The sequence below is a fragment of the Bubalus kerabau genome, chromosome 16, assembly GCF_029407905.1.
Source record: "Bubalus kerabau isolate K-KA32 ecotype Philippines breed swamp buffalo chromosome 16, PCC_UOA_SB_1v2, whole genome shotgun sequence".
Classification (NCBI taxonomy): domain Eukaryota; kingdom Metazoa; phylum Chordata; class Mammalia; order Artiodactyla; family Bovidae; genus Bubalus; species Bubalus kerabau.
The window spans coordinates 12,121,609-12,149,571 of NC_073639.1; the positions used below are offsets into that span (position 1 = coordinate 12,121,609).

Here is a 27,963-nt window from a genome sequence, read left to right on the forward strand (position 1 = left end):
CCAGTGTGATAAAGATTATTTTTCTTTTATGTAAAAAATGAGAAGTCTTAGTAATTTTAAACTTAATTTTGTATTCCAGGTATGGAGTTGCATTAAACAAAATCTTTCAAAATCTTTTATTTTGTTTTTCTTTTTTGTGTGTGGAAAGGGGTAGTTGTTAATGCCATAATTGGGAATTTCAGCGACACTATATTTCTTTCTATTTGATTCTTGAAAAAAATAGGGGGAATTTCTGCACTAGGAGCAGAATGAACATGTTGTAATACCATACTTAAGAGCTGTGTTAAAATAAGAGTGAAGGAATTGACCATGGTAGAGATGTGTCTTCCAAGATTGACATATGCCTTAGAAGAGATAACTGGAGCTAAGAAAGACTCCTTTGGTGGACAGCATCTAGAACTGGCAACCCTTGCTGAGAAAAGAGGAATAAGGGTTGTAAATGAAGGGGATTTGATTGATCAGTTCATGTTGATTCACTCTCACCTCCATGAATGACCTCCACATGATAGCAGCTGTTTACTGTTAGGAGGAAAATGTCTCATTATAACTTTTTTGGCTCCATCATGATGATCAATACTGAATCTTAAGTTGTTTAGACAAACGGATGGTAATTATGGGATCCAGACTAAGTAGTCTTCTCCAACTGAGATATTTTGGCAGTCTTCTTTAGATTTCTGTGATTGCAAAGAGCTGGGAATATTGAATCTCGGTCTGTATCATTATTTAGAATTACCCATATAGTTAAATCTCAATGCTTTTAAAAATTCTCATTCTGCTTTTTTTCTCCTTGGGTACTTACTATTTCCCGCAATAAGGGGGAGAATAGATACATGTATATGTATATGTATGGCTGAGCCCCTTCTCTGTTCACCTGAAACTATCACAACGTTGTTAATTGGCTATATCCCAATACAAAATTAAAAGTTTAAAAAAAGTAAATATTTTAACATTTTTTTCCCTTTTTCATTCAGTTCTCTCCCAATTATTTCTCAAGCTTCCCACGGTTTTTAATGCACAGCATGTGCAGGGAGTGCTGAACTAGCTACCCCTGTGCCTTGAGCGAGTCTTCACTCATCTGGAAGATGCGGGGATAGACTAGGCAGTGACGTGCAGCAAGGACTGTCATAAATTGAGTTCTGTGGAAGCAGAGTCTTAGAGGGAGAATGGCGTGCATCAGTTCTACTGGTGTATATGTGTTCACAGGAGACACTCCTGTGATGAAACCAGGAAGCAAGATTGGGCTGAGGGAGAAGCTGACCTGCATTTAGGATAGCAAGCGAGGCCTCTCAGCCAGTCCTCAAGAAAGCTGTAGGGAAACGGACGCTTTGTTCCAAGCTCTCAGCCGGACACCACCTGTGGGTTCCTTCTGGGAGGAAGAACAACCTTGGGTAAGGTAGTTCTCCGCAGCAGAGGCAATGCTCAGTGAAGGACATGGCTGTGAAATATAAGCAAAACAACAGTCCTTGCAACTCGAGGGTGGGTGCATTGGCCCTGAAGAGGGGATCTGAGCAGAGCACCAGTTTGTATTACTGGTGGATTTGGGCACAGCAGTTCTTTGTTATATGGAAATAATCCAGGCATGGCAGGCATACAGCATTCTTAACCATCTAATACGACCATCAAACACTCTCCCACATTTCTGAAGAACCCTTGGGCCCCTGGTTGAGAAATCAAAGGAGAGTGCTAGGCTGAAGCATTCATTGCTCAGTGTCTATGGCTCTAACACTGTTGTTTCTGGATTAGAGTACCGCCTGATCAAACTAAAAAAAGATCCAGTAAAGAGTGAACCTATTGTGACTAAATAATGTTGTGCTGAACCTAGCTGAATGTAAATGTATGAAGTCACTTCAGTCGTGTCCACTCTTTGCAACCCTATGGACTATAGCCCGCCAGGCTCCTCTCTCCATGGGATTCTCCAGGCAAGAATACTGGAGTGAGTTGCCGTGCCCTCCTACAAGGGATCTTCCTGACCCAGGAATTGAACCCATATCTCTTCTCCTGTATTGGCAGGCAGGTTCTTTACCATTAAGGCCACCTGGGAAGCCCATTTGAATATAAATAGTTATGGCAAATTACTGGATTAAAGGGCATGAAGATATTAAAGAGCATCACCATGGATTGCCTGTAGAGTGGTTGGGCCAGTTTATATTCTCACTAGCAATCTAGCAATTTTATACATTTACTTTTTTTGTATTAACTTGAAACTCAGTACATTTTTTGCTATTGTAGGTAGAGTCCGGCAAGGTAGGGAAAGAAGTGGGGGGTGGGTATCACAAGCTATGCTGCTGTGCATGCTTTTACCCAGGTTTCACTAATGCCTCCACGGACTTCTCTGATGACACCAAGAAAGAACCAGGCATAAGGGAGCAGGAGAATTGCTAGGCACTTTATCTACAGTTGATATTTCAGAAAAACCAGAACATTTAAAAGAGGTAAGCATTTATAGGGAAGAAAATGGATATGTTTGAAAGTTTTACTGCACAATTCAAACTCTCTTGATTGTAACCCTTTATTCCAACTTAACAGGTTTAGATTAGTTCAACTCTATTCTTTTAATCTCTATTAATGATTCAAAAAGAAATACCTGCTGTTAGCCTAGACTTGTTCCCAAGGGGCCAGCTGGTGCTGGTTTGGCAGCTTCTTTGGAGAAAGACTCAATGACTGTGGAGACCAAAATAACAAACTTATTTTGAGACAGAGCGCTTCTGGAACATGATTTGAGATTGAATTGCAGAAGTTTCCAAATATCATTTATGAACAGAAGAAGCTGTTGTCTTTCAGTTTACACAAAATTCATGATTTGGTCAATTTCAGAATCCTTTACTTTCCCCCTGTTTATTTTCTTTTCTGTAATTGTAATTCACCCAGTAAATAATCTGTCATCATATTATAGTGTGTCAGTAGACATTTTTCTAGATTGGTAGAAAATGAACCAGCCAATCAACAGCATATGTTGGATACCAAAATTGAGTCACCCCTGTGTTACATTAAAAGCAAACTGACCTATGAAGAAATGTAATTGTACTTTGGAAAGGCTGAAATTATGAGGTGTTGGATCAAATATTTTGTATTAGCAGTGTTCCTTGATTTTATATATTTTAGAAGCAAGTAATCATGTGCTAAATATGAAAAAATACTAGGAAGGTTGATATATTTTGCCATAATAGCAAAGGACAGTATTCTATGAAAACACATTGGTTTCCTGCTTATGGGTCTAAAAAATTAATGTTTATGTATCTGTTAAAAAGATTTTTGTATATAAAACTTTATTGCTTTTGGAATTTATTTTTTTGTGAGTTGTGGTGTGAGGTAGAATTTCTTTTTTCCTAAATAAAAATCATTTTCCCAATTATATTTATTTTATAATTCATTATTTTCCATTTATTTTAATTTATCTTTTTATTTTCCACTCAGTTCCCACTCTCTATAGATGTATCTGAATTTCTTATTCTCCTTTCTCAATACGTATGTTTACCGTAGAATAAGGAAAGATTTAATAACGTCCATCACAAGGAGAATGAGTCTAATGTTTCATCATGAAGGATATTTGTATCTATTTGAAAAATATTTTGATCATGTTGAAGGAATTTCTTTTTATCCCTACTTGACTAAAAGTTTTAAAAAATATATCATTGTGGATGTTCATATTTTTCAGATGCATTTTCAGGATCTGTTGGAATAATCCCGTTGTTGCTCTCATTTATTCCCTCCCTATAGTGACTTCCATTAAGAGACATACGTGTGCATACTCAGTCACTCAGTTGTGTCCGACTCTTCGTGACCCCGTGGACTATAACCCACCAGGCTCCTCTGTCCATGAAATTTTCCAGCCAAGAATGCTCAAATGGGTTGTCATTTCCTATTCCAGGGGATCTTTCTGACCCAGGGATTAAATCTAAGTCTCTTGCAGTTTCTGCATTGTCAGGCAAATTCTTTAGCACTCCTCATTTATAGCCTAGGGTTGAACCTTTCTTGCACACTTTGTATAAAGACTGCATGTTTTTGATGTTACTTTTAAGTAACCAGTAGATATGAATTTTTAATATTTTACACAGGAGGTTTACATTTATATTTCTAAGCAAAATTGACCCATTGCTTCCTGCTTCTGTCTTTTCATAGGGTTTTGGCACCAAGTTTATGGTACCAAAAACAAGACTCAGAAAACAAATTTACATATCTTTCTTTTCTTTTTCTATGCTGTGAAATTTTTGAGATAATATTTTAATTGTATCTTCCTTGAAAATTTGAAATAATTAACGTAGAAAGCTTTGGGTCTGGCAGTTTTTTGAGGATAGGTCTGTGACGACTTCCTCATTTATTCCCCATGGTTTTAGTTTAGTTTTTGTCTCCTTTTTAGTTGTTGCTTTTAGTAGTATGAAATTTTCCTGTAAGCATTATTCCAAGGTTTTCAAAAATGTTAGGCTCTTCCACGCTTATCAATTACTTTGTGTTCCTGGTTCCTTCCATTTGGGGACAGAACATTAGTTAGTAGATGTGAGCATGGGCCACACTGCCTGGATTTGAATCCTAGCTCCACTATTTACAAGCTGTGTGACTTTGGATAAATTATGTTTTATTTGTCCTGCCTCCCCACCTATAAAATGGAGAAAGGGTAAAAGTGAAATGAGACAATATTTATGAAAAGTGCCTAGAACAGTGACTGGCATATATAAATATTCTCTAAGAGTTTATAGTTGCCTGGCCCTAATTTTGAAGATGTCCCCTTTCTCCCTTAAAAATATTAGGCTGGCTGGTAATATATATATTCCATCAGTTTTGTCTTTTTATTGTCTCCTAGTTTACCCTCTGTCCTGATTTCCTCTTTTTATTGTCATTTACCATATATGTGTATTTTTAAAGAATTTTTTTTTGATGTGGACTATTTTTAAGTCTTTTTTGAATTTATTACAGTATTATTTATGTTTTGGTTTTTTGGCCATGAGGCGTGTGGGATCTTAGCTACCCCTCCAGGGATTGAACCCACACCCCCTGCATTGGAAGTCAAAGTTCTAACTACTGAACCGTCAGGAAAGTCCCTACCATATATATTTATTTGTTGTTCAGTCACTCAATCATGTCCGACCCAATCTGCTGCAGCACAGCAGGCTTCTCTGTCCTTCACCATCTCCTGGAGTTGGCTCAAACTTATGTCCATTGAGTTGGTGATGCCATCCAACCATCTCATCTTTTGTCGTCCCCTTCTTCTCCTGCCTTCAATCTTTCCCCGCATCAGGGTCTTTTCCAATGAGTCAGCTCTTTGCCTCAGGTGGCCAAAGTATTGGAACTTCAGCTTCAGCATCAGTCCTTCCAATGAATATTCAGGTTGATTTCCTTAAGATTGACTGGTTTGATCTCCTTTCTGTCCAAGGGGCTCTCAAGAGTCTTCTCCAGCACCACCTTTTGAAGGCATCAGTTCTTCAGTGCTCAGCCTTTTCTATTGTCCAGCTCTCACTTCTGTGAGCTTCCCTTGTGGCTTGGCTGGTAAAAAATCTGCCTGCCATGAGGGAGACCTGGGTTCTATCCCTGGGTGGGAAAGATCCCCTGGAGAAGGGAAAGGCTGCCTACTCCAGTTTTCTGGCCTGGAGAATTCCATGGACTGTAGATAGTCCATGGGCTCGCAAAGAGTCGGACATGACTGAGTGACTTTCACTTTCACTTTTCACTTTCTCACATCTGTACTTGACTACTGGAAAAACCATAGCTTTGACTATACAGACCTTTGTAGGCAAAGTAATGTCTCTGCTTTTTAACATGCTGTCTAGGTTTGTCATAGCTTTTATTCCGAGGAGCAAGCATCTTTTAAAAATTTTTAAAAGATATTAAAAAATATTTTTTTTATAAATTACCTCAAATGTAATAAAGCATTTGATAATAAAGGCTTTAAAATTATTAAAAATTTGATAACAAATGCTTTGTTGTATTTAAGTATACTTATAAAGTTGTGTATGATCTATCTTTGCAGTAGGTATAAACAAACACAATGTACATAGGAGATCATAGAAATGTCAGCATTCTCTCCCAGAATCACAAATGCCATAGTTCAGACCTGTCGGGGAATCCTCTGCCTGTGCAGTTTCAAGGAGGTTGAGTTTTCCTTGACCTGATGATGTGTCCATCTCCTGTTGCTGTCAGCTCTGCAGCTTTCATTGAACAGCACTTAGGCACCTTTTCTGCCCCATGGAGAGGCTCTCCAGGCCACTTGTCAGGAGGCCAAGGTGAGGCAAGGCCAAGAATGTCTTCTGATTTGACTCATCATTCTAGACTCTCTGCAGACTGAGAGGCATCAGGTCTGCACTCTGATGGTGTTCACAGTGGTCTTGAGGACAACCATGGTCATCAGAGCCATAGAGCTCTAGACCTGTATTCCTCCTCTAGTCACACACAGCTTTTGTCACACCGGGTTCCCTCATGGTTGTCCCAGTTGAATTGCTTCTCCATGGACTTGTCAATTTTGAGAAGGTGTTTCTTCTCTAGGAAAGATCTACGTTATGGAGATAGAACTCCAAATTCTATTTTATTGTGGTATACAATAATTGCCACCTGCTGCAATGTATACTGTGGTATATAATACTTTGGCTACCTGATATGAAGAACTGACTCATTGGAAAAAACCCTGATGCTGGGAAAGATTGAAGGCGGGAGGATACGGGGATGACAGAGGATGAGATGGTTGGATGGCATCACCAACTCAATGGACATGAGTTTGAGCAAACTCCAGAAGTTGGTGATGGACAGAGAGGCCTGGCGTGCTGCAGTCCATGGGGTCGCAAAGAGTTGGACACAACTGAGCGACTGAACTGAACTGATACAATAATTGCAGGCTTATAGAATAAACCAAAATGATTTCCTCTTTTTCATTCTCTAGTCAATGCAATCGGAGAAGGCAATGGCACCCCACTCCAGTACTCTTGCCTGGAAAACCCCATGAATGGAGGAGCCTGGTGGGCTGCTGTCTATGGGGTCGCACAGAGTCGGATACGACTGAAGCGACTTAGCAGCAGTAGCAGTAGCAGTAGCAGTCAATGCAATGCTGAGCAATGTGCAAACAGTAACCATATTGGGCCTAGACTCTGATATTATTTGCAGTTATCTTGAGTCACTCAGAGATGTGTGCCTTCTTTGGGGACAAGGTAGGTGATGATGGGGTTTCCTTTGTTTTTTGGCTGAGCTTTTCAGACTTTTACCAGACTACTATACTAAGGGGTAGGGCCATCTGGTAAAGTACGAATAATAGTCTCTTTTATAACTTTTCCTTACCAGTCACAGTTATGGGCTCATGGGACATCCAGACATAAATTTCTTATCTCACTTGAGATGTAGACTGAGAAGGTGGGGAGCATGATGTAGGGATAGAAAACTAATATAAAAGCGTGTTAGAAGAAAATCTAGAAAAGACCCTGATTCTGGTGAAGATTCAAGGCAGGAGGAGAAGGGCACTATAAAGGATGAGAATGTTGAATGGCATCGCCAACTCAACAGACATGAGTTTGAGCAAGCTCTGGGAGTGGGTGATGGACGGGGAAGCCTGGTATGCTGCAGTCCATGAAGTTACAAAGAGTTGGATACGACTCAGTGACTGAACTGAATGAGGTTGCCACTATCGAAAGTGGGCATGCTATTCCATCTGAACCTCTGAGAACAGCGCAGAGTGTTTCTCAGGATTGTCTGCCCTAAGAACAGGAGGCTGGAGTGTGAATCCGTGGGCTTCCATCAACCAGTGGTTGAGGGTGACCCCTGGGGTGTTGACTCCCCTCCACTCATTTGACTCCGCTCCATTGAATCCTCCTGTTCAAGGCAAAATGTCTGGAGCCTTTTGCTTTCATTCTGCTTTTGCTCCTGGTTTTCTGATTCATTCCTGAATATATTTAGTTCTTGACTTTTTGTCTTTGCCTGCTGTTTCCAGACCTTGTTTTTGCCCTTTCTGCTGTTGTCAAAATTGGCTTCTTCAGTTTTTACCTTTGCATTCTCTCAGACACTGTATAGCAAGCACCAAGAACAATCTTATATATTGTCTTGGTGTTGTACACTTGTTTCTGACCATACCACTCATTCAAGCTTGACTCTCCTGGAACCCAATTCTGTTGTTCATCTTCGCTTCTTTGCTAAAACGTTGGTCTTCTCCCAAATCCCTGCTTAAGCACCAGACCCTGTACCCATGAGGGAAGGTAGGGTACTATAGGAGAGTTGTGTCTGGAAGAATAATTAGTCCCAGCTGCAGGCCCAAAAGGGACACTTGGTGAGAAGCCAGCATCCAGGACTCATCATGGATGGCACCCTCTCTACACTAATGGCCGTCTGTTCTTGAGCTTGCTTTTGGTTCTAGTACTTCTTGAGGGTCCCCGCCTCCCATTTGCTACCTGTAACCTGGGCAGGTTCCTTAATTTCTTTGATCTTTGGGTCCTGCTGCTATAGAATACTCTTGCCTGGAAAATCCCATGGACGGAGGAGCCTGGTAGGCTGCAGTCCATGGGGTTGTTGAGGGTCGGACACGACTGAGCGACTTCACTTTCACTTTTCACTTTCATGCATTGGAGAAGGAAATGGTAACCCACTCCAATATTCTTGCCTGGAGAATCCCAGGGACGGGGGAGCCTGGTGGGCTGCCGTCTATGGGGTCACACAGAGTCGGATACGACTGAAGTGACTTAGCAGCAGCAGCTATAGAATACTAATTGAAAATGATAGGGACTTCCCTGGTGGTCTAGGGTTAAGACTTTGCCTTCCAATGCAGGGGGTGTAGGTTTGATCCCTGGTCAGGGACCTAAGATCCCACATGCCCCGTGGCCAAAAAATCAAAACATAAAACAGAAGCAATATTGTCACAAATTCAATAAATACTTTTAAAATGGTCCACATAAAAAAAAATCTAAGAAGAAAATAGCTTATAAGAAAAAATGATAGAACCACCTGAATTGGATTGTGGTCTGGCACATTAACTACTATTATTGTTAGAATCTCGAGTTTCCTGACCGACTTGGTTACCCCGCTTGCTGTCAGAAAATCTCTGGGCTGTCTTTAGAGTGAGGGCTGGCAAGGTGTGTGGGATCCAGTATGTTGACTCCTCCCCACCCTCTGTCTTTGCTCTTTGTCTTCTGACATAGAGACATGCCTTCTCCATAACCTACTTTGCCACTTTTAATTTTTTACATAATATGTATTTCAGGCTCTTTACATACATTAGCCCACATAATCCTTCTGGAGGATGTATTTTATAATCTCTATTTTATACCTTAAAACAAATCAGAACCAACACTAAAGCAAAGCAAAATAAAGCGAAGTGAACAACAGCAAAAAGCAGAGGCTCTGAGTGATTGATTACCTGGCTAGCCTAAAGCTATTCATGCTGTAAGGATTCCTATCAAGATTCTAATTCAGGCTTTTAATTTTAAGCAATTCTTCAGATGATGCACTTCCTCAACATTTTCTCTTCTGGCTACTTGGCCTATTGTCCTAAGGCAAAAACAAAAAATCTTTATTTAAATATTAAAAAATCTAATCATTTCTGTTCTCTTTCATTCAAAACTTGGGAGCCAGTATCTGAGTTTGATAAACATACCTTGACTTGTTGCCTGTTGTTGCAACAATTTATTCCCTATTTTGTCCCTTTGTGTTCTTGAAAGGATTTGCCCTATTTGAGTTAATCTTTGAAAAGCCTAGACAGTTATCAGCATCTCTTAACTACTTTCCTCCTCTTTGAAACATTTGTGGCAGCTGGGCCTTTCTCCACATGTAGAGATCAAAATAAAACTACTTACAGAATGGAATGCTTCAAAGCTTCTCTGACTTCATTTCAACCTTGATGACATTCCTGCTTACTTTATTACCAGTTTGGTATTGGGAATCCAGTGAAGAGGAATTGCCAGACATAAGAGATACAGTAATTGCTGAAAAGGTGAAAATTTGGAGCCTTTCTGCATTTTGAAAACTTCAAGCTTCTAGCTAGCTTTATATTTTCATAAAAATTCTGAACATTTACGTCCTGATTTTTTTTAGTTTTCTTATCCACTATCTTATTTTTCATATATTAGATGTTCACAGTTTTTATACCGAGTTCTAATGTAAAAAAAAAAAAAAGATATAACGAAATGAATACATGTGTGTTCATTCAGAAGTCCCAAAATCATGAAATCTTTTTTAGAGTGTGCCTAGTGTGACATACCAGTGAAAAGTTACAAGTCAGTGTTGTTGGTGACTTATGACCAAGGTCGTGGAAAACACATAGCTTTTTTTAGTTGCTGCATGATTATCAGGCCTCTGATGATAAATCTGCACCCACTGGAAATGCAGTTAACTTACCTTGGTGGTTTTGATTTATTAGCCTTGCAGTGGACAAGGTTGCCCATTTGTTAGTGCTTGCTTTATATCTGAATAGCTTGGAAGCATATAAATTTAAGGCATATCTTAAAGTTTGTTACTTGGCTATTTCATATTTCATAGAAAGCATCTATCAGAACTTCAGCTTTGGTTATTTCTTGTGTGACACTATTCAATTTTTAATATGATGAGGACATCTCATTTGCATTTTAGAGCATCTCTCTTTGTGATTAGGGCTGAAATTTTAAAGAACTGTCAGAACTGTAATAAAAACATGAAAATTACAGGTGAACAATCAGCTTCATTTGGGGAGTAAAAGTTAAATGGCTTAAAGGGAGTATATTGAAGAGCTAGCGATAGATTAAATGTATTCTATTTAGCTTCTCTTTGAGCTTTTGTTCAAAACAGATATGACCCTGAGGGCTTTTATTAAACCTTGTACTTAATTTTAATTATACAGAGGAATCTTCCAGCATTGGCCTGAAATGGCATAAAAAAGATTTTTGAATGAATGAAAGGATGTGACTAGAATCAGAACTTAATGAATATGGGCTCTGAGTGCCCAAATGTGGAATAAATTCCAGGGTTAAATTGACCATAGAAGCAGTTATGAACTGTCAGCCTGAGTTCTCCTTCTTTATTGTGACCTGAGGAATAGCACATTAGTATGAATTTTTGAATGTTAGTCCTTGTAACTGGAGAAGGTAATGGCAACACACTCCAGTACCCTTGCCTGGAAAATCCCATGGACGGAGGAGCATGGTAGGCTTCAGTCCATGGGGTCGTAAAGAGTCAGACACGACTGAGTGACTTCACTTTCACTTTTCACTTTCATGCATTGGAGAAGGAAATGGCAACCCACTGCAGTGTTCTTACCTGGAGAATCCCAGGGAGAGCAGAGCTTGGTGGGCTGCCGTCTGTGGGGTCACACAGAGTCGGACATGACTGAAGTGACTTAGCAGCAGCAGCAGTCCTTGTAACTTTCTCAGCCTGCACAATATTGTAACTTGGGGCTGTCACTTCCTTATGGTGGGTAAGGGGCTGTCCTGTGCTTTGTAGGTAGCTTGATACCAGTAGCACCACCCCCAGTTGTCACAACCATCAATGTCTTCAGATATTGCCAGATGTCCCCAGAGGGACAAAAATCACCCCAGCTGAGGTCCACCATTTGATGATGCAATAAAGAGAAAAATGATCAATGTCAGGGTATCCATCTTGAAGACATCATAGTGTGTGTGTATTAAAATAAGGTACAGATCACAATGTTTAGTCCATTTGCCACTAAGTTCAGTCAAACTGAGCTAAGTCTTTTAAGTTTAAACCAGTCAGAAATGGCTGCAGTGTTATTTCAGTATCCTAGATCTAGCAACCGGACATTCGATAGTTTTACATTTGATATTGCATTGGAATCCAACATTGAAAATGATCAAAGCTTTTGATGTAATTGAATATTTGGCATTTATGAATACTGAAGTTTTAATCATCATGGACAACACTAATTTTATACTGTTACTATAATGTTAAGTATTTTAAGAAATAAAGAATATTCATCCTTCACTCAAGTTTTATTGATTCTTTTAAATATTTAATGTCAAAAGTAGAGACCATGAGGAATTTATGTTTTCTGTGATTCATTGTGGTGTTCTTTACAGATAGCTCAGTAATGTGGTAGTAACAACCAATGATCATCATCTAGTACATCACAAGGAAATGTTCTGATTCTAGAATTTTTTTTGGTGTCTGATGAAGGTGGGCATAAGTGAGAAGGAGGAAATGATCATATGGCTGCCATAATGTAGGAAACTATTTCAGTCATTCATTACTTATTGGAATTGGCATTAAAAATGTAAAACTGTGTACAATTGGATAATTAAAGATTAAAAAGGAATAAAAGAAGCATACAGGAATTAGATATTATCAAGCAACTAAGATCATTGTAACTTTGGGGCACTGAGTTTGTTTCTTGACGTTTTATTGGAGCTTAGCCAACAAGGTAAGTGGTTAAGTAATATCAATTAAGTAGTATTCATTATCTTTTTAAAAAAGGCTTCTAAGTTATTCTGTAAGGCACATTTTTGTTTTTGTAGGATATGTCAAAATAACTAAATTTTCTTAGGATTTGACAAAATTTATAGTTTTTATGCCTAAAGACGTTGAGATATGTAGTCAACAAGGTTTCGTGTTTTTCCAGACAGGGGAATGTTATCAGTTAGCTATGAGTTCTGTGTCTCATAGGAAGAAAAGCAAGTGGACTCAGAGGGAAAAAAATCAACGTGGAGGTTACTACTGTACCACATTGTGTATAAAAAGCAATTAAAGCCTTCCTGGTTAATGTCTGATTTTAGATTTTTAGATAGTATGGCATCCTCATGCAACCTGAGTTATAAACTATATTGCATAGAGCTTTGATTAGACTTCCTTACTTGGGCTACTTAAACATTGCCATTTATAAGCTGAAGAACGTTAGCAAATTAAATGCATTGAGCATAATGTCGAGCTGCCAGGACTGTTGTAGCAGAGCTAACACTGCTTTGAGAGCCTTCTTACAAAGAGAAGATAAAATCATGCCCTCCTCAGAGAGTAGCACACTACTTTTGTTACTTTCTTTTAAAAAGTCAACTCTATTGCTAAATCATGTTGTTCAAATATGGATTCTTAAAATGTACTTGGACATAAATTTGTTTACTGTCTTGAAATATTTGTGTTGAGTGATGCATGAGAAACACCCCAGATTTTCACTGTAGTAATATGATTTAGATTCCTAAATGGCAACTAATATATAGGATTTATATAAACTTTGTACATTTTTGCTATTGATGGTCTTTGTCCATTGGGTCAAATGCTAATGATAGGTCAAAGAAATTATTTAGAGATATTCTTCTTAACTGTTGCTAATGAGATGGAACAGAAATAGTGATTTTTGGGATAATTATTCTGTATACCTTGTTGATATTTGTGATTTGTTAAGAAAAAAGCTGTCATGGATCTCTGAAAACATACTAAGAAATATTATCAGTCTATTCTTTTGGAGTGGTTAAGTGTAAAAATGTCACTTTTTTCCATCTTGAGTAATTATTCTATAGACTCAAAATAACTAGGTAATTAGTTTGATAAGGACTGGATTGTTCTTTAAGAACAGCTTACGAATACAATTCTGGTGATAAGAGCTCATCATTTTCTAGAGCTGTTTTCAAAATAGTATAGGTAATTATTTGTTTTCCAGGAGAGGACATTACAGGCTTCCAACATGATTTCTAATATGGAAATATTAACACAAATTATCATTTTGGAGTGAAATTACTTAATCAGTATCTGATGGAAATTTGCATTGCAGTATTTCCTCTTGGAATGTCTTGCAGTTTTTAAATATCATTTTCCATATCTGAGAATGTTCATCCTTCAGTGAACTTTTATTGATTCTTTTAAATCTTAAATGTTAAAAGTAGAGACTTTCTTCTGTGAGGCATTTTGTGCTTTCTGTGGTCAATTTTGGTGTTCTTCACAAAGGAGCCTGTACTCTTGTCTGGACTAGAAAAGCTTACCTTGATACAAGTAATGTGATAGTAACACCCAGTGATCATCATCAAGTATATCACAAGGAAATACTCTGATTCTAGAATTTTTCTGGTGTCTAACAAAGACAGGCATATGTGAGAGGAGGAAGTGATCACAGGGTTGCCATGATCTAGAAAACTATTTCGATTATTGACTACTTATTTGGAATTAGTTTTAAAATTTTAAAACAATGTATAATTGGATAATAAAAGATTGAAAAAGAATTAAAAAGGTATAGGAATTAGGTTTTATCATGCAACTAAGATCATTATAACTTTAGAACAGGTTTTATTTTGATGAGTATTAAAGAACCTAGGGCCTAAGCTTTTTTGATTTTCTGTATCTTAAGCTCATCAAGAGAGTCTCCTGTTTATTTTTAGAAATGTAAAGGAATCCAGAAGATTTCTTCCAACTGCCTCCTGCTATTCGGGCAACTTCCTCATGAAGCCCAGGATCCCAGCCTGTTCCTAATGAAGTGCAGATTTCCAGTTCTTGGGAGGTTCGTAATGAAGCTTTGGGCTCTAAATGGGTCAGAACAGATTTTGTACTTTCTCTGGTTGTGAGAATATTCAATAGGCAATCTGTGCTAAAGACTCTGGAATAATAATTTTGGCACCCACTGATTTCTTTGTTTTTCAAAGGAAAGAAGAACATTGTTGATGACTAATCAGTGAAAGAGTTCTTTCAAGGTATCCCTTATTGAAAGATTTATCCCTTTGCTCCAGCTCAGTAAAAAGATGATTTAAACAGTATTCTTGTAATGAAAAAAAAAAAAATCTTCTATTTGGCTCCAGGGATCTGGTACTGTCTAGATTTATTTTCTGCTTGAAATTGAACATGTAGAGAAACTGCACCAACGGGTACCTGGTTCTTCCTCAAACCTCAATTGATCTGGTTAGAGAGTTGAACAAATATTCTTGAACTGTGTGATGATCTTTCTCTTCCTGGAGATCCTGCTTTACAACTGGTAGACCTCCTGGACTGTTCACCTACCTTTCATATCTTTCCTTTCCCGTTTATAAAAAAAATCTCATTATCCTTTTGATCTATTTTCTGTGAGCTATCTCCAGTTTTATCTTCTAACTCATATTGATTTCTAAATTTCTTTTATTATGCTTTTTGGTTTCTAAAAGTTCTTTTTGTGGTTGTTCTCATTTGTGGCAGCTTGGTCTCTTGTAATCTTAAATGAGGTATCTTGATGTCTTACTCTGGTTTTAAAGAAAAGTTTTCTCCTCTCTGAATAAATCTCTGTGTTCTAAATGTTGTATTTTAAATAAGTAGTTGGTTTTGGCCTATATTCCCTAAATAAAAAGCTGCTTGAGAGCTCACAGCATTTTAGCAGTGTCAAATTTGAGCTTTCAGCTCAGTTCAGTTCAGTTCAGTCGCTCAGTCGTGTCTGACTCGTTGCGACCTGATGAACCGCAGCACACCAGGCCTCCCTGTCCCTCACCAACTCCCAGAGTCCACCCAAACACATGTCCATTGAGTTGGTGATGCCATCTAACCATCTCATCCTCTGTCGTCACCTTCTCCTCCTGCCCTCAATCTTTCCCAGCATCAGGGTCGCCCTCAATCTTTCCCAGCATCAGGGTCTTTTCCAATGAGTCAGCTCTTGGCATCAGGTGGCAAAAGTATTGGAGTTTCAGCTTCAACATCAGTCCTTCCAATGAACACCCAGGACTGATCTCATTTAGGATGGACTGGTTGGATCTCCTTGCAGTCCAAGGGACTCTCAAGAGTCTTCTCCAATACCACAGTTCAAAAGCATCAATTCTTTGACACTCAGCTTTCTTTATAGCCCAACTCTCATATCCATACATGAATCCTGAAAAAAACCATAGCCTTGACTAGAAGGACCTTTGTGGGCAAAGTAATGTCTCTGCTTTTTAATATGCTGTCTAGGTTGGTTGTAACTTTCCTTCCAAGGAATGTGTCTTTTAATTTCATGGCTGCAATCAACATCTGCAGTGATTTTGGAGCCTGGAAAAATAAAGTCAGCCACTGTTTCCACTGTTTCCCCATCTATTTGCCATGAAGTGATGGGACCAGATGCCATGACCTTTGTGTTCTGAATGTTGAGCTTTAAGCCAACTTTTTCACTCTTTTCTTTCACGTTCATCAAGAGGCTCTTTAGTTCTTCTTCACTTTCTGCCATAAGGATGTTGTCATCTGCATATCTGAGGTTATTGGTATTTCTCCCGGCAATCTTGATTCCAGCTTGTGCTTCCTCCAGCTGTGAGTTATCTAGGTGGGCCATTGAATATTTAAATTAGGCATTTAAACTCCCTAGAGAAAGGCTTCCCTGGTAGCTCAGCTGGCAAAGAATCTACCTGCAATGCAGGAGACCCCAGTTTGATTCCTGAATTGGGAAGATACCCTGGAGAAGGGATAGGCTACCCACTCTAGTATTCTTGGGCTTCCCTGGTGGCTCAGACAATAAAGCAACTGCCTGCAATGCAGGAGACATGGGTTGATCCCTGGGTTGGGAAGATTCCCCTGGAGGAGGGCATGGCAACCCTCTCCAATATTCTTGCCTGGGGAACCCCATGGACAGATGAGCCTGGCAGGCTACAGACCACGGGGTCACAAAGAGTCAGACATGACTGAGCAACTAAGCACAGAGAAATGTGTTCTGCCTTTTCTGGAAGGAAAAGTTCTGCTGCCAGTCTTCTGACACTAGGAAATGGGCTGTGGGGGTGGAAAGACAGTGTCTCAGCACCTAGCCTCCCATATGTGCGGTTACTCAATCCCCTTGTTTTCTGTAGAGTTACTGTATCCTCAGTTTCTTGGGATCCTCCCAACTCAATGACCCTCTGTTTTCCCCTTTTCCAGACTCTTCAGTGGGTGTGGTGGAGATGGAGCAGGGTGAGGGGCTTAACTCAGGAGAGTAGGGGAAGATATGTAGGTGTTTAACCACTTCTCAAATAGCTCTTACCCAGCGCTCATTTTAGCTTCTCACCTGGCTCCCCCACCTTTCTCCCATTTTAGAGAAACTTATGCTACCAGTTGCAGAGCATTTGGGGAACCTGTTGTATAGCTAGTTGGGTAGTGGTGGGCTTAGTCTCTCAGTTGTGTCCGACTCTTTGCAACCCCATAAACGGCAGCCCACCAGGCTCCCCCGTCCCTGGGATTCTCCAGGCAAGAGTACTGGAGTGGGTTGCCATTTCCTTCTCCAATGCATGAAAGTGAAAAGTGAAAGTGAAGTCGCTCAGTCGTGTCCGACCCTCAGCCACCCCATGGACTACAACCCACCAGACTCCTCCGTCCATGGGATTTTCCAGGCAAGAGTACTGGAGTGGGGTGCCATTGCCTTCTCCGAATGTAGCTAGTTACTTCTTGGCTGTTCCCACTGCCCACTCAAGACTGAGCTTTCTTGTCTTTGGTGGTTCAGTTACTACTTGTGTGCCTGCTTTCCTTCTTCTAAAACTTCGTTACCATGTTTCCTTTCCTGTTCTTTCTGTTCTTGTAAGTTCATGTCCTTTTTTTAAAAAAAGACCAAATTAGAATCTTTTGTTTAATACACTATCTTGCTGTGAATAGGGCAATATATTTAAATGTACCTAATGAAAATGTTCCTTTGAGTGGGAAGCTTTCAGAAGGCAGATCTTATACTAATAGTGCACCAGGGTCTACTGTAGAAAGTTTACTTACCTCTGAAGGATTTATTTTTTGAGCTAAAAAGAAAAATGGATACTGCAACTATGTCTTTCTTGTGTGAAAGTATTATATGTAACCACCCATGTAAATTTAAAAAATTAAGACAGAGTAAAGTAAACTGCAGTGAAAAGGTTGACCAAAGGCTAAGTACATATTTTACCGCAGTGAAAAAATTTGTCATGGGCTATGTATAGCCTGCTATTTCTGCAGAAAGATACCACAAACTCTGAGATATTAATGCAGTTGTTTCATAACCAGAGTCAAGTTGTCGATTTTTACAAGTATTACAATAAAATGTTAGAGGCTTTTATCGTGACCAGAGAGGTCTGTGTCATCACCTTGTAGGGGAAGGCGACAGAGTAGATCTTTCTTCAGTTTACATCACTCGAACTGGAGGCAAAGTATAAACAGTTCTTTTCCTTGCATTTTATACCTGGGACAAGACAGAAAAAAGTACATTGTCAATTGAAACCAAAAGGATGTTGTAATAACTTCTAACCTAGTTATAAACAATAGAGATATGTTAGTAATTTTAATTATCAATATTATTGCAAAATGTTTAGGTGAAATGTAGCTGACTTTTAATAGAAAACACTATAAATAATAGTTGGGGAATAGGAGTTTTTATTGTCACTTGAGGGGGTGTGTGTGTGTGTGTGGATGTGGATGTGTATGATCTGGAAGGCAGGATAGATGAGATGAGAAGCTGAGTTTTACCATGAAGTTTGTAGAGGCTCACTTATCATAATATTCTCATTTGCATTTTTGTAAGACAGGGTTGTATCATATACTTCTGTGGATCATTCCTGTCTTCCAATTAAAAGTTAAAAACGTGTGCTGTGCTTAGTCACTCAGCCATGTCTGACTCTGTGACCCCATGGACTGTACCCCAACAGGCTCCTCTGTCCATGGGATTCTCCGGGTAAGAATACTGTGGTGGGTTGCCATGCCCTCCTCCAGGGGATCTTCCCGACCCATGGATTGAACCCAGGTCTCCCACAGTGCAGGCAGATTCTTTACCTACTAAGCCACCAGGGAAGTCCTAAAAAAAGTGTCATCAGTATAAAAAGAGTATCTGTAGGGTATTTTCTACATGACAGGGGATATGACCTTTGTCATAGTGATATGTGTTATTTAAGGATGGTTCTTAGGAATTTGACTCCAAGTTAAAAGAAGCATTTGTATTTCTCAGTTCACCCAGAGGAGTAATAAACCATACTTCAATTTCTGAAGTCTGTTTCAAAGTCAAATCCTCTCCTCTGAGAGTACTTTTCTGTTCACTTATACAACTGGAAAAGGGCATTTCAGTCAACACTTTATTCTCCAAGTCAGGAGCTGAAGGTGAGTAGGTGGCCAACAACAGAGATAATTTAAGGACCCTCACAAGGTTTTGTATTAAAACATCTCTCTCTGAGAGAAGCCTGTATATTTCTCACTACTTTTATGAACTGTTTCAAATTTTGCCTATTACAGATTTACTTAGATTACAGTGTCCTCTTTTAAAATAAAAATATCCCAGGGAGGAGGGTTGAGTAGTCTGTTAATCAATCATTCACAATCTAATGTAGCTTAGTTTAGTTACATTGCTTTTCTCTAGTTGATGGAAGTTTTGATGCGGGTCAGGAAGAGAGAAGAGGGAAATAACTTATTCCCCGGAGTTCTAAAGTGTAAGGCAAGCCTGAGCAGAGGACATTGAAGTGGGCTCACTTTTGACCTCCAAAGGAGAGTGTGAGGGCCCTGGGTATTTGGGATCGGGAAGATGAGACAGGCGCTAGGAGGTGAGTGAAGAAAGAGGAGTGGGAAAATGGCAAAGACAAACTTTCAGCTCTGAAAGGTTGTGGGCCAGTTCTTTCTCTATAATGAAGGCCTTAAGTCAATAGTACTGGGCACTCTGGAGAAATGGTTTTGTATTTTTGTCTTAAATTTGTGTTATGTTTTGTGTAATATATATCTTAATATATGGGAAAGAAAATATAGACCTTAAAAACAGACAAGCTGTATTCGAAAAATGCCATAAAACATATACAGTGCTGTTATATTTTATTCATTAAACAATTGCTTAATGTTTAAGCAATTAAACAAATGTTTAATTCAATTAAACATTATTCATTAAACTTCCATTAACTAGAGGAAAGCAATTTAATTAAACTATTTATATTTTAAGCTTCAGGGAATAAATAATCAGTGTTGTAAGACTAATTATTGTCAAAAGCAGAGAGGAGGTCTCAGAATTATTCAGTAAAGCAATTTTGCAGCTCTATTGGTTGAAAGAAATGTTTCTTTCAGATACATTTTTTTTAAATGTTTGCTACATGGCAGGGATAGTGCAATGTAGTTGTGTCCTTGGTAGGCTTGGAAAATATTTTAGCTTAAGCAGGTGTTTCTTTTTTTTTTTTTTAATCTTGCTCTAAATTGTAAAGCCTTTGAAATATAATCTACTTATTTTAGGAATTGTTAGACTTGTTCTTCTTATAGAACAACATATGTGAGTAGAAAAGCAAGCTAACATATTTTTGGTCAATCACACCCATGGAAAACTGAAAACCACATTGGAGTCCAGACATCACCTACCATGTTAGAGCTTTTAACCTTATAATGTAATAACCTATAATATTATAACCTATAACCTGTAATTACACAGATACATTACTTGGGAGGAAATAAATGATCTCATTTGTACCAGTTTAGAAAAAAATCAAATCTGGAAAGTCAGAAGCTACGGCTTCATATCTTATAGCTAGGGTGACCATATCATGTATCATTGAATCCAAATTGAGATAATTTTTGGAATGAAAGGTGATGTTCAAAATAATTAAAATGTTGTCCATCTGTCCTTATTTATACTCAGTTTAAATTGTATCATTTTGACCCCTCTTCAGTTTCAGTACTATTTCTTCTACAGTGTGCAATCTGAATTTAAGTCTGCCCAATGAATTTTAAAATTTCAGATAATTATATTTTTCAATTTTAGGATTTTCTTTAGTTTTTTTTTAGAGTTTCCATTTATTTCCTGAATACTCCTATCTTTTCAACCATTGTATCTTGCTTCTGCTGTATATACATTCTCCTGATTATGAGTTTCTTGTCTCCTTGCAGATTTTGTCTTCCACGCAATTGGTCCCTGGTGCCAGAAAGGTTGGGGCCCACTGTATATAAACAAAGTACATAAAATATATAAAAGTATATACAGCAATGGCCCCCAACCATTTTGGCACCAGGGACCGATTTCATGGAAGACAATTTTTCCATGAACTGGGGGATGAAGGATGGTTTCGGGATGATTCTCAGAAGGAGCAGGCAACCCAGATAGATCCCTCACATGCGCAGTTCACAGTAGCGTTCATGCCCCTAAGAGAATCTAATGCTGCCGCTGATCCGACAGGAGGCAGAGCTCAGTGATGGGGAGTGATGGGGAGCGGCCGGAAACACAGATGAAGCTTCACTCGCTCACCTGCTGCTCACCTCTTGCTGTGTGGCCCTGTTCCTAACAGGCCACAGGTTGCTAGTGGTCTGGGGCCAGGAGCCTCATTTGGGGACCCCTGTAGTAAACGACCGGAGAAGGCAATGGTACCCCACTCCAGTACTCTTGCCTGGAAAATCCCATGGATGGAGGAGCCTGGAAGGCTGCAGTCCATGCGGTCGCTAAGAGTCGGACACGACTGAGCGACTTCCCTTTCACTTTCATGCATTGGAGGAGGAAATGACAACCCACTCCAGTGTTCTTGCCTGGAGAATCCCAGAGATGGGGGAGCCTGGTGGGCTGCCGTCTCAGGGGTCGCACAGAGTCGGACACGACTGAAGCGACTTAGCAGCAGCAGCAGCAGCAGCAGTAGTAAAGAACAATAAAGGCTGGAATATCTACATCTCTACCTACCTTACCTCTTTGTTATCTTTTTCTTCTTACTCTATGATTTTTTGACTTTATTTTATAGTTCTTCCATTGAATTTTAATAATTAATACTTTTAATAATTAATTAAAACTAAATTAATACTTTTAATTTCCCTTAAAATCTTGTTCTCTAATCACTGCTCTCCAACCCAGCCACCTGTTTTTATTATATGGGTGGGATAGTTCTTAGACTTTCTCTTGTGCTATTGATTTTTCTCAGATGACCGGTGATGCATGTTTTTGGGGAAGTGTGATGCTCATAACTTGTGGGCACTGCTTTCTTTTGTTATTTTTTACCTCTTGTTTCCCATGAAGGAAAGAGTCTGTGTGTACTTGAATAGGCATGATAACTGGTAAATACATGTGCACTGAACTTAAGATAAGTACTGTATAATTGACAGTCTGGTGGTGTCCATTGGAGTCTTGCCCTTCCAAGAAAAATCATTTAAATTCTTTGGCGATGGGCTCTGTCACATGGCATTTCTGCCTGCTGTCTGAAAGTGAAAGTGGGAGAGATTTGTTCAGCTGTTCAGTGGTCAGTCCCTTATTCAAGTACCCTCAGTATTGTGGTAAAACCTACTCTTGTCTCCTAGGCCTCCAGCTTATGTTGTTAGAACCTTTCTGGAGTTCTCTCTTGGGTGAAACAGACCTATCTTCTGTGCAGCCCTTATCCGCTCCCAGGCTTTGTCGTCACACAGAGTCGCTACAGTAATCCTATTGGTGTCCTGTCTTCTCTGAAGTCATTAAACATTGTAGACCGCTTAGAGTTTACAGTCCACTAGCTGTCCTACCTCACTCACTTTTGTTTTTATATTCCCATTTCTACATTTTTAGATTCATTTCAGTGTGTTTTGAAAGGAGAAAGGTAATTGTGCCACCTTGCCTCAGTAGTATTATGTAGTTTGAATGTTATTTTGCTATTTAAATATTTAGGTATTTGCCTTGTTTTTTTCTTGTTTTTAAAAAGTTTTAGGGGCGTTGAAGGTAGGTTTAAGTGTCTTATAGATATTCCCTTCCCCATCATTTATCCTTATAGATTCTGTCAGTAACTGGATATTTCACAAAGCTAGTAAATATCTGTTGAATGACTAATTCTTAAAGCCCCCTAGCATGGAACCATAACTGAAAGTATTATAACAGAGCTCGTGAAAGTTTTGTTGTGACAAATTTGTGTTTTGGCAAAGGTAGAAAAACTAAAAACCAACTTATTGCATCCTTATTTAAATATATATATATTTATACTTTGAATGAATTTTACTTAAATAGCCTTTAGTTTTGTCTGATTTTATAGTTATGAAGCAGGAAAGGACAGGAGTGAACTAGAAGCTGGTGAAGTTAGAGGAAAGGGGCACCAGGAGGCATGGAGGAAAAGAATTGACAGCTGGTGGGGAAAGATGTGCCTGGTGGTAAAATGTGAAAAAGGAAAATACGTGTCTCTTGCCTCTCACTCCCTTTGGGTACAGAAAAAGCTTTGTGTAGCTCTGACCCTGAACACTTTATAGCTCAAAACTACAAAAGGAAAACACATTTGAGTTTCTCTTGATGATCTTGGAGATCAATGCTGTGGATTCATTAGTTTTCTTCAATCAGAGGGTAACTGTCTACTTTTTATAGCAGTGGAGTGTTTATGTGAACTTGTAAGGAAATGTGAACCTCTCTTAACACTTCTTAATTAGGCTGAAATTCCATCAAGGGATTTCTGTTGACCTCATAAAGAAGGAATGTGAAATTTAATTTTCCAAAGTCACAGGTGCCCAGTCAAGGGCACAGACAGTTTATCTTTTCTGGATAGCCTGCTGCAAGTGCACACTGCACCAGTGCTTAGCTGCACGGGCCCCAGTGTGGAGCCAGCTTTTATATCATCGTCTAAACCCTCTGGAAACAGTGACAGACTTTATTTTTTGGGGTTCCAAAATCACTGCAGATGGTGACTGCAGCCATGAAATTAAAAGACACTTGCTCCTTGGAAGAAAAGTTATGACCAACCTAGACAGCATATTAAAAATCAGAGATATTGCTTTGCCGGTCCGTCTAGTCAAGGCTATGGTGTTTCCAGTAGTCATGTATGGATGTGAGAGTTGGACCATAAAGAAAGCTGAGCACTGAAGAATTGATTCTTTTGACCTGTGGTGTTGGAGAAGACTCTTGAGAGTCCCTTGGACTGCAAGGAGATCCAACCAGTCCATTCTAAAGGAGATCAGTCCTGGGTGTTCATTGGAAGGACTGATTTTGAAGCTGAAACGCCAATACTTTGGCCGCCCGATGCAAAGAGCTGACTCATTTGAAAAGACCCTGATGCTGGGAAAGATTGAGGACAAGAGAAGAATGGTATGACAAAGGATGAGATGGTTGAATGGCATCACTGACTCACTGGACATGGGTTTGGGTGGACTCTGGGAGCTGGTGCTGGACAGGGAGGCCTGGTGTGCTGCGGTTCATGGGGTCGCAAAGAGTTGGACACGACTGAGCGACTGAACTGATACTATCTAGTAGAGAACAGAAATGTTGAATCATTCATAAAAAGTGGCTAAGTGTATTGCATTACCAAACCAATTCTGCAGTTTCCATGGACTTACAGAAAATTTTATTCATCTCTGGGGGAAAACCTTTGGCAGAAAGCTGATTTTTGGTTGGCATGCTCTTTGCATCAGTTTATTCTCTGGTTAGGTTGTTCTTGAAGTCAGTTGTATACACACTCTCATCATGTTGTGGAATTAAAACAATTTTAGTTCTCAACCCATACTTATTTTTCTACTGGTATTTAACCTTCTGTGTTGAGTTTAAAATTTGAGATTCCATTGTGATAGTTTAAATGTATACTGTTTACAATAATGACAGTTTCCAAGTAATCGAGTGGGATTCTGGAGTTTCATTTCTTGTTCTGTTGTAGGCTGTTTCTCTAACTGTTTTTCTACACTACATCCCTGTAGTGTAAAATAAGGACATTATATGAAGTATGGTTATGTTTCTCATGTATGTGAACTGTTTAGAATTTTCAGTTATTCAATAGCATGACTGCAGAGTGTATAATTAAAAATTTTTTTCTAGGTTAAAAAGAGGATAATTAGAGTCAATGAAAGAAAGATGGAGAAAAACAGCAAAAGACAGCAATGAAGTATAGTCAATAAATAGTGTTATCTACAAAAGCTATTTATGTGTAATGAAATATGAAGCATCAAATCTTATTATTAATTCTCTTATTGGAATTTTTGGTGCCTGGATAAAATTATGTATACTTTATATTACTTTGCTTTTTAATTACTGAATGTTTAATTAAGAAAACTATTGCACTTTCTAAAATGAAGTCAATGATTTAACATATAAGAGAGTATTAAGGATTATAAATTCATATTTCTCTTTATGTTAATATTGAAATGATAAATTTCAAAGATAAAGACCATTAAATTGGATGATTGAGTTACTTACTTCAAATCATCAGACTTTATTAGCATAAATGTGTAAGAGCTACATTTGGTGTCTATTTAATTGATGCTTGGAGGGAAGTGCACATGTGAGTGAGTGTATGTTTTTCCTTGACAGTGGCCTGACCCCTGGGCTGTTTCACCAGTGAAATTTATAGTTGCTGAGCTGTGCTGTTTCACTGTTGCTTTTGATATTATATTACAATTTTAGCCTATATTCTAGGAAGAATTTAATCCTTAATTATGCAGGGACCCTCCCTTTTAATCTTTAATTTATTCCTGAATTTAGGGGCCAGATTATCAATTTCTAATTGCTCCCAGGAGTTACATGAGCTATTCATTCCACTAACACGTAGGGTTTCCTGCATCAGAGAACACGTTTTATTTGAGTTTATCCTTTGATGGTACCTGATCCATAATAGAGGTTATACGTAAGTGATTTTACTAACAGAACTCTTTAATTAATTCAAAGCATTGTTCACCTTTCCAAATATAAATTGTATATTTGAATGGTGGTGGGCCATGAGAAGGAAATGGGCATTTATGTTTGCCTACTATATGATGTTTTAATCTCTACAATTAATCTATAGTATGGTTAGGCTAGATTATTTCTACTATAAAAATGAAGAAACTAAGGTTTAAGAAATTAGATAACCAACTCAAATTTATATGGGGTTGTAAAACTGGTAAGAGTTTGAAGACTTTCTGACTTTCAGAGATGATAGGTGTTAGAAGGGATACTGGTAAGCCACTCTTACCTGACTGGATGGGGAAAGCATGGGACCAGGGGAGTCTGGGAATAGGCAATAGTAACACGAGGACCGTGATGATGCCTGTATCCATGGCACCTAGCACAATGTGTAGAAATTCTTGGGTGCTCAATAAAATTTTATTGAAAGAATGAATGAAGTGGAGGTGATCAAGTTTGGGGTCATACAGAAAAACAAACTCAGGAACAAGGAAGCTTTGGAACTGCAGTACCATTGGGGTGTTTATTTTGAGGAATGCAGCAAGAATCCAGTTATTAGGTTCAGGGAACAAAGTCAGGAAGGGGCCAACAATCAAAACATAATTCCTGATCTGGGGTCCTTAAATTATTCAGGATTAGAAATCTTGATGTAGAACTGAGTTTACATAAGAGGTCTCAGATTTAAGAATTAAAAGGATGAAGGAGTGAGCCTTCAATGTAGCAGACCTCTTCCTAAACTGATTATCTGTTTGAATCAGCAAGAGTGTTACTTGTTTTTGTTAACTCATTAATGGCAGCCCACTCCAGTACTATTGCCTAGAAAATCCCATGGACAGAGGAGCCTGGTAGGCTACACTCCATGGGGTTGCAAAGAGTCGGATACGACTGAGTGACTTCACTTTGTCTTATTTTACTTCTTGCTTGTACTAGATACTTTTATATCTCTTGCAAGTTCTACTTATTGGGCTGGTGGAGCATATACGTGTGTTTTTACCTCCTTCAGATTAATGTTTAACACAGAATATTTTGTTAGGGAGCCTGGTTTCTTCTGACAGGGTTTATCAGGTGGGAACTCATTAGTCTCTAATGGGTATTTTACCACATGAATTGCAGACAGTCCCCAATGAACCGATATTAGGATCCCAGTGTTTTTGCAGAGACCATGGTTTGATCTGTATATAAAAGAAATTAGCCTTGGATAGTGAACTTCAAAGTTTCTGGTATCAAAAAAAATTTTTGTTTAGTAAGATTTCTCTGATGTTCCTTAGAACTGCATGTCATCTGTTTTCAGTCCATGTGATTTGGGTGTATTTCCAAAAGAGGGTATAACCCACTCCTGACCAATGAGAATATTGTGATTTGTTCCCAGGTGGACATGTGGCCCAAGCCAAGGCCTTTGGAGCCAGTGATAATTTACCCATTGACCTTTGCTAAAATTAAAGCAACCAGAGTATACTGAGCTTTGACCATGCCAGCCTAGAACTGCTGAAACCATCTTTTCACTGTATGGGGATCTTGCTGGGGAGAGAACCAACATAGATAGAGGCTGAGAGGTGAAAAAGGAGAAAATGAGTTCTGATGAAATTTTCAAGCCTTTAAGTCCATCCATGCCTGAAAGGTTTTACTTTGGACTTTTTAATTGCATGAGCCTATATATTCCCTTTGGTTTAGCTCGAGTTTTACTTTACTTTCTGAAATTTGCTACAGAAAGAGATTCAATTGTTTTCATTTATGGAAGGCAAGCAATACAAAATTAGTAAATGCTGAATATTAAACATTGATAGAGGGTGAAATAAAATTACATTAGATGCTGAATTATGTATTTTCTGAATGATTAAAATAACACTCTTTATGTATGGTTAATCTAAGGTAACAAAGGGATAATTGACACAAAGGACCTTATTGTTTTGTTGAGGTATGTAAAAATAATCAGTGGCTTTTTACAGTAGAATATTTTGCTTTTCAGTGAAAAAAAGACTTTCTAAGATTCATATGTAATAAGATGTTTATTTCTTGATCTGAAATTTTGTCTTTTGCTGTAGCACGTGATTGATAAATTTGAGCAGATATTTGCCTGAGAAATATCAATGACCAGAAAGTATTTTGACTACTGACTAAAATGCTTATCACTACAGCCAGCTCTTTAATGAAGAAATATAGATACTGATACGTTGTGTCACCTTTGTATTTTAATACTATATATACTAAGGGCATGAGCCCAGCTAAATATGCTGAGCACATATGCCAGGGTAGAACCAAGAGCCCGCACACTGCATGAAGTTTTGTCCCTGAACTATATAGAGTATAACAGAAAGACTCCAGGGGTTCATTTGGCTCTCTTCATTCAGTTCCCAGCAGAAAACCTTAAGTAGACTAAAAATATGAAACCACCAGAATCGTCTGCCTCTTTTCACTTCAGCTCCAATGCATGGTTACATTGAAAAGTTTCCTTAGGGAAAATTCAATTGGTAAATTCTGATTTATTCTAGTAGATAAATGACAATATAACAGTGTATATTTTCATTGATAATTAATACAAATTTATTAGTTATTCAGGAGTTTTGTTTTTAAAGAGTCTATGTAGCTTGGCAACTGAAAATTCATCTTAAAAATGTCTATAGGATCTGAATTTTAATATGAGACACCTGAGAATTTTT

General features: G+C 38.6%; 1 protein-coding gene across 1 annotated transcript in view; it reads left to right on the top strand.

Moving 5' to 3' along the window:
• Positions 1-2,309: 2,309 nt before the first annotated feature.
• The window catches only part of LOC129629705 (IQ domain-containing protein M-like), a 117,305-nt gene continuing 91,651 nt past the window's right edge, over positions 2,310-27,963 (top strand). Inside the window, exons 1-2 of the mRNA XM_055549880.1 lie at positions 2,310-2,432; positions 14,250-14,368. The gene's annotated coding sequence lies outside the window, so the exon portion shown is untranslated. The remainder of the gene's footprint in view (positions 2,433-14,249; positions 14,369-27,963) is intronic.